Source organism: Periplaneta americana, chromosome 3, assembly GCF_040183065.1.
Source record: "Periplaneta americana isolate PAMFEO1 chromosome 3, P.americana_PAMFEO1_priV1, whole genome shotgun sequence".
NCBI classification, from domain to species: domain Eukaryota; kingdom Metazoa; phylum Arthropoda; class Insecta; order Blattodea; family Blattidae; genus Periplaneta; species Periplaneta americana.
This window is the reverse complement of record NC_091119.1, coordinates 143,907,821-143,920,391: the sequence shown is the minus strand read 5'-3', so window position 1 is coordinate 143,920,391 and position 12,571 is coordinate 143,907,821. Positions and strand designations below refer to the sequence as shown.

Below are 12,571 nucleotides of genomic sequence, written 5' to 3'. Positions count from 1 at the left end.
CTTCACATCTTATATGAACGCTTGAAAGCGGTTTTTTGGTGCCTAAAATGCTTATTTTGTCCATTGCGACCTATTTATAAGGTTTTAGAGCCTAAATTATCTTCTTCTATTTGGTACGTATGTATTTTTAAATTTTTTTTTCTACACAATTTCAAGTCACACAGAGTTTGTGTGCACTCAAAGTGGGTTTCTGGCGTCTCGAGTTATGTGGATAAAAATGTAAAAATTGGGACGGTTTCGAGTGAAGTTCCTGGGTAGCTCAGTCGGTAGAGCGTTGGTGTGCTAAGTCAAAGGTCCCGGGATCGATACCCGGCCCCGGAATAATTTTTCCCTTGAATTTATTCGTCTGCTTCACATGGAGCTTTACCTGAAAACTAGATTTGCGTAAGTCAATGACCCTGTTAAAATAGCCGTGAAGAAAGTCATTCAGAGTACAGACGGACATACTGTACTCCAACCAGGAGAAAGTCTCAGGGAAATGAGACGCAGCGGGGTGATGCTATGAATGAATGTTGACGTCATAAGGTCACACACGTGGGTACACGGATCTCCATTGGCTAACTCTCAAAGCACAAACGATAACACTGATACACTCATATTTATATTACCCTAGTTACAAAATTAGATCACGGTTTATATCCTGGTCTTTTAATCCCTCCATACAGGAAATAACATATGCAGGAGAGCGCATGTTTTTTAAACTGACGTTATAACGGTAATATTATCAACTTCCCTCCAATAGACGACGCGATAGTAAGCACATTCCTTTCACGGTTAATCTCCTGCTTGGAGAACAGCATTTCACTCCTCCATTCCCACTTCTATTTTATGGCTGAACAGTCTGCTATGGTCAATACAAAGAGTTAATATTCAAATAATTTTGTAAATAGTGTATAAAAAGTTTCCTAATTAAATTTAAAAAAATTAGTCATTTGTTTTGTGTCATATTTTGGTATTCTTTTTTCGGGCATAAGTACATGCATATTTGCAGAGTTTCTAGATCATGGAAATCCGAACCCTAAATTAATAATAATAATAATAATAATAATACATTATTAATGATGTATCGAACGTACTATCTACTGTGCATCATACAAAATGTAAATATAAATTCATAGGCCTACTGTAAGACTGGTAAACAAAGCACAATTCAACGCTAACACGCTATTATTCTTTTATATGTCGGATAATAGGTGCAATTTACACTGCGCCCTGAATTTTTAATAGAATAATAACAAACGAGTGGAAAGAAAAGGAGAAACCGTGTACGTTGATATACATCATGTAAAATGAGAAGTTTTCATTTTGTAAGGCTTTGCCTCAGGTATTTTTTGGGCCAATATTACATTCAAAGGCATATAAATTCCACGTTGTTAAGTCTATCTCAAGGGTCGTTAGACTAATCTCGAGTGAGACCGGTTTCCCGAGCCATGGTAATCTCCATCCATCACTCATCCTTTCGTGGAATGCCGAGGGCTGTTTCCAGCTACCTGTATTCCAGACAACGAGGCAAAGCGCCTCAACTTCCAGTTTTCAATGTCTGCTTATCTCGCAAGGAATCTGAACACGGTTACCATGACTACTTGTGTGACCAAATCAAGCTACTGTATATTTTAGAATACTTAATCGTTATATCAAAATTGCCCCTTTACAAATTCATCCTTACTGGTACTGTTTGTCAGTCACGTTTTAAGCAGGCTAATTTTAGAACTTTTCTGCACATGCTGTTAATTTATTACGTTTCAGTCAACTACGTTTCAGACACTTGACATCATTATTGCAGTGTATATTGTTACGAAACTGACATTATTTTATAGTAGGCCTATTATCTGATAGGCTTTTTTTTTTCAAAGTTTTTTTTCCCCCAGCTGTAAGGCGAATCCTCTTTCTCATCTTGCAAAATACCACCTCCTATCTCACTATTCTCACTTGCGTCGAAGTTAAATAACTTAGAACCTGATATAGCGTCGTTAAATAACTGACTAAAAGAAAACATTACTAGAGCTATTGAATGTAATGCAGAAACGTTTCGATTTGGTCCTAGAAATATTTTTCGTAATCTAATGTAACAAGAATGTATTTTTAATCCCTTTAATTCTAAACGATGCTGTAGACAAGTGGATAGCTTCAAATACTTGGGTGTACTAAGAGCAGTAACATCAGCTGCTACCATAAAGTCAAAAGGAGAATAGCAATGGTAAAATAAACTTTTAATAGAAAAAGGAGTTTCTTTGCGGACCTCTGGAAAAAGAACTAAGGAAAGACACTAACTGAGCGGAATTTTTTTTGGTTAAAGTAGTTAAAAGTTTTTTTGAAGTTATGTATTCGGGAGGTCCGTGGTTCGATTCCTGGACCGACAAACCTGACTGTGGTTTTTCCGTGGTTTTCCACAGTTACTTAGGCAAATGTCGAGTTGGAATTTTCATTGCCACGGTCCATTTTCCCTTCCCCTCCCGTGTAGAAAAAGAATTTAGATTTCATATCATTCATATTTCTCATCTCACTCAACAGCCATATTCAGGTCAAGACGCATGTCTTCATCCGCTTACGGGAGGGGGCGTCCTCTCCGTTACCATTCCTGGGTTCCTAGTCTTCCGCAATATCTCTGTCAGGATTCATTCCTTAAGAGCACTTCCAAGGGCGCTTCGACACCTTGGAAGGGCCGCTGGAATGGATCCTGTGCTCCTTGGTCACCTTGGCGGAATGAACTTAGAGCGGGGGAGGATAGGAGGCTTCCATTGGGTGAGCGGGTGAGGGGTCACATGCGGCCAGCGGGCTGGTACACCCTCATCCTCATTCATCCCATACACTTCGGAGTACACAATAGGCCTTAGTATGGCCGACGTGCAAAGGATCGTCCTAACCCTCCCGTAGCCACCTTGACCTAACCTAAGGAAGATACTAGTGAAGTGCTAATTATGGAGTGTGGCATTGTATGGGGCAGAAACATGGACATTATGACGAAGTGAAGAGAAACAACTAGAAGCATTTGAAATATGGATATGGAGAAGAATGGAACGTGTGGATTGGACAGTCAGACTAAGAAATGAAGCTGTGTTGGAAAGAGTGGGTGAAGAAAGAATGATGCTGAAAGTGATCAGTAAGAGAAAAGGAATTAGTTGCGTCACTGGCTAAGAAGAAACTGCCTACTTAAAGATACACTGAAAGAAATTGTGAACGGAATAAGAGTTCGGGGAAGAAGAAGAAGAAGAAGAAGAAGAAGAAGAATACGAAGACGACGACGATGATGATGATGATGATGATGATGTCAGGTGATAGACGACATTAAGGTCGCGACGGTTTCCTGACCGCATAGTACCCGACAGAAGGGTGTTCATGAGGATGTTTGACATATTACGTGTACGTGGTACTCTTCCCAGTGGCCATATTGTATTTGAACAACAAAGCGAACAAGTTGTAAATGAACTGGAGAACACTGTACAAATAATTTCATACAGCCCAACTACTAGCTCTAGAAGACTTGCTGTACAATTTGGTATTCCACAAACACGAGCAAAACGTACATCTGTATCATCAATTCATCACCAACATGTGCAACATATTCATAAAGGAGATGTCAAGCGGCAGAAATTCTGTCAAAAAATCATGTAAAATAATTTTCAGTGTCGTTCTGCAGTTAACATGTAGTGTGGTATTATTGATGATGACAATCTCATTGGTCCAGTTATTTTGGACAACAATCTCAACGGATCACAGTCAGTACCTTGAGTTCCTGTAAAATGTATTCCCAGAATATTTGAAAGATGGCTGCACGGATTGGTATGTACTTTTAACAAGATAGGGTCCTGCATATTTCAGCCGTTCAGTGATCCAGTAACTCAATGAAACCTATACTGGGCGTTGGATCGGTCGCGGTGGTGTCATTTCTTGGCCACCTAGATCACCAGACCTTACACCATTAGATTATTGTTTGCGGGACTGATTAAAGAGCAAAGTCGAGAAGCGCGATTTAAATGTTTGTGATCACATTAATGAAAGTCCGAACCAGCTCAAATTAGCAACACGGCATCTGGCTACATCAGTCGATACGACACCGGTCAAAAACAAGTATCTGCCCTATTTTTCGAAAGAGAGACTTTATTTCATTTCAATAATAATAATAATAATAATAATAATAATAATAATAATAACATATAAAACATAAAACGTTAGGCCTACATGAAATTGTCTGTGAAGAGCAAAGCTCGTGTTCAGGGGCAGTTCCGTTTTGACTTTGGTGAAATAAAAACTGAAAAATGGGAGAACTCGAAGAAAATGTCCCGCGACTTTGACTTTTTACATCACACATATAACTCCGCCATCGTCGAGAATTCAACTGAGGTCCGCAGTCGTAAGCCAGTACCACAGTCTAGTACATACAGTCACGAAGTTTGAGTTGTGAGGGTGCTAGGAACAATAGACAGTGCCGGTACTATTTCGCATTGTCTGTAATGAGACGATACTAGCGATCCTAGTGGTTAGCAACTATCTATGGATGCATATTTACTTCGTATCGAGCTTCGTGACTGTACTTATATACTAGACTGTGACAGTACTCTGCGAATTGAGCTACGGACCAAGGTGTCTATAAATAAATGCGTTTCCACTGTAACTCCAATAAATCCAGACGTTAGCCAGGACTAATAAAATGTAATTATAAGTTGCATGCGTTCCCGCGGTTATTAAACCTAACTAAAACTCCTAGAGACGCTAGCAGACATTAATGGAACATCTCAAATACGATTCTTTGTCCCCTACGAATAATTTAACTGCGTAACTCATCATTAAATCCTCCGTAATCTTCTAGAAATCTTTCTTTGGCACCATATTGCTCAGAGACATAAAAGGGTCCCGTCATATATCTCACAGATCTCAGTCAGCACGCTTCTGTTACTCAGTAAAAACGAAAAGTGGGAGATCATGTGGTCTGATATGAAACGAATTCGCCAGCGTGGAACCTGATACTACAGCTGTGGCATTCTTGCATCTAATTCCGGCCATTTTTATAGACCTACATGGTCCACAAGGTCGTTCAGGCCCCCTGATGAGGTTCGTGTACCGACAATGGAAGGGGGATATAGGATCCGACCCAGGAGAAAAAAAAAAGTAGAATACAACTCAAGCATCTTCATAAATTGTCCGTTTAAGTGCTATCTACAAACCTGCCAGACTAATCGGATTATTTAATGGAAGGTGCATGATACGGCCGGTCTATCTCGTTCAGGGTCGACTGGATCCGGGGGGGGGGGAAGGGGGAGATCAGAAAAAGGAAAACTCTTTCCGCGTCCTTGACTTGTATTATTTAATATACGATTATACATAGATTTTTATATAATTAGGAAGACCCTTCGGTCCATATCCAGCTGTGGAATATCGGTTGCCACCTGTCATAAGGGAAAAGGCATGCAACTTTTTATACTAAATGACACCTCTTTTTTACATAGTATTACAATTCAGAAAAAGAGAAAAAATGAGACGAAAATTCATAAGAGCAAGTCAACAAAGAAAATTCAAGTATGACAGTTGATGATCCGTAGAGTACAGTTGGCTTACAACATCCGCACAACCTATAGTCCCGTCGCTCTTATTTCCGGTAGCCAATTACGTTGCAGGTCGGCTACATTTAAACGTGTGTGCCTCGTGATTCGCTACTGATGACGTTATGCACTTCCTAAGGCTCGATAATACTTAATATAATCGCCGCCATTTTTGTTCTTTCGTTGGCGTTCGCAGAAAGTACACGAGGACGCTATTTACCGCTCAGTTATTTTCTCAATTACAATGCATTTGATTTATTATCATAGGAGCTACGACATGATAATTTTTAACGGTGCGGCAGATAGATTCCACGTCTGGTAGCTGGGCAACGGAAGAACAAAAATGGCGAACGATACTACCTACCTAGACTTTATAGAGCCTTCACTTCCTAAGGCGTACGCAAAGAGGAGGAGTCACACCGGAAATAACAGCGACACGACTATAGTTGAAATTCCGCCGATGCACAGTGGGATAAGAGGTGCTGCTTTCGTGGCCAAAAGTGGGAAAAAAATCGTTTTTATTTTTTAGGAAAATATTTATGCCATACTGAATCTATAACAGTTAATGCATCTTACAAGCGTAAATTCATGTCGATTGGCAATTATACTTTTAGTGTAATCCTTCTCATAAGTTGACACTTCCGATCAAGACTAGCTAGAAAATTTGTGTTCTTTAAAAATTTTTAATAATTCATCGTGCTGTGTATGTTGAGTTCAAGTGATGTATCAAATATTTGACCATGGATACCATTCATCAAGGTATGCTCTTACGTTTGCATTCATTATGTAAGTCATATCTTGCTATACAGAGTGATTCACGAGGAGTTAATGCCACTAAAGGCTAGTTCACAATAAACCAGAAAAGGAAACGATAACGATAACGAGAACCGAAATAATGTTAAAATATATGCATTTAAATGTGAGCATTCACAATAGTTAATTGTGAATGCTCATATTTAAATACATTTATTTTAACAATATTTCCGTTCTCGTTCTCGTTGTCGTTTCCGTTCCCGTTTTATTGTGAACTAGCCTTTACATAGCTTATTTCTGGAGAAATTCTGAGCAAAAACTATCACATAAACATGTGTCCTATTCTCAATATTTTCAGATACACTAATTTGAAGTTGTTAGGTAATGATGACTACCTTGCCATTGTAACCATAGTAACAAATACAGCCTGTACATATAACTTAAGCTGTGATAGCATTTACTCAGTAGCCATAATGACGCGTAGCATACAGCAATTCTATCACAGTCTAGTATATACAGTCACGAAGCTTGAGTTGTGGGGGCACTAGGAACAATAGACTATGCAGGTATTGTCGGACCATAGGATCTATGCCCCTTCAGCGCTGTCGTCGTTCTTGGAAAAGTTAACGCCTCTACTCACCCCATTCCACCCGTTTCTCTCCCACTACGTCAAACAGCAGGCCACGAACCTTGCCGAATAGGGATGTTGCCAAACTTCCGTTAAACAGTGTCATGTCTCTTGAATATTGCTTATAATACTGTAAGGTTAATTATTACTTATTCATAATTTAATTTAAGTAGGTCTAATGACGCTGATTGACTTATGCAAAATGCTATTACTTGCTTAATAATATTTCTTTCACCACTCCGTGCTACAGTATTCATGTTGAGTTGACAACACTGGACTGCAAGTGCAAATAATCTGTCCCGCAAGAAGGCTCAAAATTGTGAGTAGTGGGGGAGAGAAAGAGAGAGGGATAGAAAAGAGAGAAATAGGAATACAGGGAGAGAAATGAATTGCTGAGGCTGAAAAGGAATTATGGTTCAGTTCGCATATCTTACGGGGGCACAGATCCGATGCTCGGACTATACTATTTCGCATTGTCTGTAATGAGGCGATAGTAGCGATCCTAGTGGTTAACACCTATCTATGGATGCATATTTACTACGTATTGAGCTTCGTGACTGTATATACCAGACTGTGCTTCTATGAAGTTCGTCAACTGGTTCAGTTTAAATTAATGACATTTATACAGAGCCACGCTAACGCTTGAAATTTCTATAACCTACGACGTCATAAAAATCCAAGGATTACGCCACTGATAATAGCATGCGTCATGGAAAACACTCCCGGTCTTAACACTACGGTAGGATACGGGGAGTTGTAGCGCCGTAAAGAGTATGCAAATGCGACCAAAAATCACGCCAAGGTTGTGTGAAGTTTAAGGTATTTTACGCTCAAGGTTTGAGAGTACGGAGAGAGAGAGAGAAATAGAGAAGGAGAGGGAGGGTAGCTATAAAACAGACGCCTATCAACATCCGAAACAGGGTAAGTGCGCGCCTCACGGAATAAAACCCCCAAGTTGCCTGTGTCTTATCTCTACCTGCAGCAAGTAACTTTAGCGCTGAGTGAAATGCAAATTATTTCCTGCTTTTGTTCTTTTAACCATCCTGAGGGCTAAACTTCAATGCTTTCAAGGACAATACTTCTGGATATTTGTTTCTTTGCAAGCTCTTTCAGTTAATTATCAGAACAGGTAAGTAATAATCATTTCCGCGCTGGGCAGCGTTGAATTTCCTTTCTTTTAATTTCTTTTAATTTGTAATTAAATGTAAAGAGAAAGACTATGCACAGAAAAGTTGTTTAATCCTGAATCAAGCGAAAGAATTTCCAGCGGCAAATATTTGTGAGTGAATCTTCGATTTTCGGAAGGGAGGTGAAGACAAATTTCTGTAGGAAGTGCCTGACATTAGAGCAGTGGTTCCCAACCTTTTTTGACTGACGACACACTTTACTGGACGCCCACGATATCGCGACATTCTTATTTGATTTTATTAATAATAATAATAGTAATAATATAATAATAAACAGTACTTTTCTTCTGGAGAAAAAGGTGGTCGAACTCTGTGTAGAATATTTTATAGCGGACGGGGAGATGGGGTGTCAAAAATTTCAAAATTAGTCCTGAACTGTGTGAAAAATATTAAACTTCTGCTCTAATTTTAGAATCAAAAGAGATTACTGTTCATTGCATGAGAATTTTGTCGTTTTTAACCTCCAACTAAGATTTCCAATATCTAAGCGGAATTCAAAGAAGAATTATATTAAAAACATAGTTATTCACACATATATCGGTTCCATGATGAAAAATTCAACAAAAAGGTGCCGTTCCAGCACGTTCCGCCAGAAAAAGGGAACTGGTAACAACTTGCATGTAGTGTCGGACATCCAGTGTTGTAGATAAATTGATGTTAACACGCAATCAAAAATTCTAAAAGAACAAGCAGCAACTTGAGTGGTATTAGAAAAAAAACAAAGGTATGTGTCAAAAATCCCAACCTATCTATGCTGGATGTCCGATAAAAGATTTTTATTATCGTTTTTGAAAACTCGCCTATTTAAGTTAATATGAAGTCTGCGCTTGGTCGGTTGTATAGAGTTTCTCTATACGTGGTCTTATGGTTGAAAAACTGAAGTGAGCATTGTTACAGGTGTTCACGTTTCATTGGTAAAGTCTGTCTCAAAATAAAATGTACCATATCAAAGACTTCGTTGCAAATAAAAAATGCGTTCTAAAGAGACTTTCTGGATGCAATAAAATTTATTTTTCAATTCTAAAATTTTGCGACACACTCCATACAGCTGCGCGACACACCGGTTGGGAATCCCTGCATTAGAGTATGTAAAATTAGGAAGGAAAAACTGAAAGTCGGAAGACTGTATTTTTTTAGAATATCAATTCATTTCCAATAATCGAATAAATATTCTAGAAACGAAGTTATCCAAAGCAGATTAAGAAAATATAGAATTAAGGAGTTAAGCATTCATAACACGTGTTGCTGGCTGATACTTGTCAATACAGCGGAGAAACGTTAGAAAGAAGATGGAAGTCTGAGCTCACGGATGAGATGAATGCAGATTTAGGATACGACGGAAAGTGGTGTGACGTCGGAACAAGCAAAATATCTATACTATGAAATGTGGGGAAAGAAGGAGCCACTTGTAAACTGACATATTTCTGATGGCTGGGATATGTACCATATGGCCTCTTCACTTCTAGTCTGGTGTATTCTACTGTATGACATATTAAATAAGTGTATGTCTGCCGATTATAGAATGCAGGTCCTTGCCAAAAGCGCACAAGTTTACGAGAGCATGAGTCAGGCACTTACGTCATTATGAGATAATACTACTATGAGCATTACAGACTGACACAAGAAATGACCCCTAATCTCCCGAAAGTAAAACGGACATACGCTCTAGAAAACAACTTGATAACATACTGTAAGGAAACTACTGTTTTAAAGGGAGAGAGATATGAGTATATAAACATCTTTCATGTTGCCATATTTGTAACTATGCAGAGGAAAGATAAAACAAACAAGCTAACGTATTGTTTACTAAACTGAATTAAATAATCGCCTTAAATAATTTTAGTAAATAAACTATTCCCTTCCTGAATGCTTTTATTTAAAAGAGGTTTATCTATAACCAATTGACAGCAGAAGCAACCTTCACTACGAGCCATTACAGTCAATTGACTGTACAGAACTTTTTTTTACCGAGCATGACAATGCGAGTGAGAGTTCAGCAATCAGCAGTCAGAACTTGAACAGAAAAAAAAAAGTTTCCTGACAACGTACCTCCCCATTCCCCTTCACAGTCGTGTTGAGATGCCATGACCTTCTATCTGACCATTTATAAGCAGTCATACTTGTTTATTTACGATCCACGCTAGATTTAGCACAAAGGGCAACTCCCAGATAACCTCAAGGTTAAAATTAAAAAGAAAAAAGAAAAGAGTTGAGATGGAGAGTGAGAGAAGATGAAAGAAAAAAAAAGTAGTCAGCAAAACCAGTTCTATGAAATAAAATAGCGAAAACGATTTGATGACAGCAGGATTCCTTTCCAGAAGCAAGACGAGTACAGTGTGTTCTCGGAAACTGGACGGCGAAAGCCATTATGTGCCAGCATTTAAGTAATTCAGAATCTTGCTTTTCCTGCTTCCTAGCCATGGGGAATTCTCTGGGATATTTCTCTTCACGTGACTCATTATTGCGAATACAAGCTCAACACTTCTTTGCTAGGAAATATAACAATTCTAATATCAAAAACAAATTAAAACTGGTTGCAGAAACTAGGACGGGAAATTTTACATCTTTCTGCGAATTTATATTACATGCAATTAATCTTGAAAATATACACATTACTATGTGGCTTGTAAATATTTTTGTCAAGTCCGAGTTAATTACTATAAGTAAAAAAAGTGCATTAAAAACCTGTTAATTCATTTTTAAACGATAGATTAGGAGTCTAACGCAAGTAATTACATTTGAAAGGAAAACGAAATAAAAATAACTAGAGAAAAATGAAGAAAGAAACACAATAACGAAACAAATTAAGTATACTATGCGGATTGTGAACTGGTGGTAGTAACTGTTACAGATGTTGCATTGTATCTCTGCCGGTGAGTGAACGTTAAATTTCAAATGGCACATTTTGATCATAGGCCTCAGAGTATTAAAAAGCATTACAAGCTATCTCTGTTCCCCCCTCACCGCAAACTGTGACGTTGCATAGAGGCAGAGGTATAATAAAAGATCTATGCAGTTGTGCATTTAGCTAGTTCGGGCGCCTTTCAACAAAGAAACTCGTGTCTTAGTTTGTGACAAAGTGAAAGGATCGTAAAATCTTCAGTATACGGTACCGCTCGACATATGTTACCAAAATATGTGCACCGACTCAACCGTGAATGCGATGGTCCGATAGTTTCAATATTACCTGTCGTTAAGATAAATGTAAAAAAAAATTAATGTGACCACCAAGGGCACCCGGAGGATCCAATCTCAGTGGTAGCAAGATGGTTAGAAAATGAGAGGAAACGGATGGACGAGGAGAGAGAGAGAGAGAGAGAAAACTGAACATAAAAAATAGCCAGTTATGAAATCTAAATTACTCTGCGCACGCATTCTTAGTTTGAAGCACTCGCTATTGTTGATTTGTTTACCGAGAAAACATGTATCGAACTCATAAAGAAAAATAAAAAAGAACTCGTACAAGAACAAAAATCTCAGTAGTAGCAATTGTTACTGCCATTGACTAAACCTGCGGGCGCCATTGGTGATCACGTTTTTTTTCCTTACTGAGAACCCGAAGTCTTGCACCGCAGCCTAAGACAGCCTATTGTACCGAACTTCTTATTATGGGATGATTATTGAAGTCCTTCGGACCGCATTCCTACGCGTGATTCACTGTTTGGTGCCATCTGTCGATTCAGCTACAAAACCCGGTCCAACAGAACTAGACACCTCAGCCCACCTGTGACTTCTGTAGCCTCCTCAGGTCTGTATGCAAGTTACGGAACTACATCCCTGCTTCATCTTCCTATATCGACCTGAAGATCGCATTATTGTAGGTATTGTGATTCACTATTTGTTACCATCTATCGATTCAGCTGCACATCACCCAGATCCGATAGAGTACGCTATGAAAGTCCCTCCGTCTCTCTGATACTTATGCAGATGTAATGCAAGTCACGGTACTGCATCTGCTGCATCTTCGGTCGCTCTGAAACTACTGAAAAATGATATATGAAGTTGAAATTAATGAAGGCGAAAGGAGTCCAAGATCCAACGCCCCAAGTCACCCAGCAATTCTGCTTCAATTGGTTGAGGGAAAAAACACGCCAACCAGATAACTTGTCCCAACCAGTATTTGAACGCGGTCTTGCTCGTTTCACGGTCGGTCATGCTAACCGTTACTGTATAGCAGTGGATATGTGACCACGTTAATTAAAATTTTAAATAGTACTGGCAAAACAAAAGACTAATCGATGACACTGTACCAGGGTTGTCACATTCTCTCGTCAGGAATCCTGGATAGATGATGATACTGCGTACCTTTACGTGACTACACATTTGAATTAATTCAGTTTCTAACACAACTGATTTTACTCGTTTTATGTATTTCAAGTAATTATATAGAGCCTAAATGTTTAATTTTGTTATATTTTTGTTAAGTTATGGAATCTCCTTGGGATTATTGGTAAAGTCAGGAAAAA

At 38.7% G+C, this 12,571-nt stretch overlaps 1 protein-coding gene and 1 non-coding gene across 2 annotated transcripts in view; one reads left to right on the top strand and one right to left on the bottom strand.

Moving 5' to 3' along the window:
• LOC138696590 (probable JmjC domain-containing histone demethylation protein 2C) overlaps nucleotides 1-12,571 on the bottom strand; it is a 1,076,998-nt gene that overhangs the window by 287,732 nt on the left and 776,695 nt on the right. The window lies entirely within an intron of this gene.
• Nucleotides 249-321, top strand: TRNAS-GCU (transfer RNA serine (anticodon GCU)). The gene has a single exon. It is a non-coding gene; the product is annotated as a tRNA-Ser (tRNA).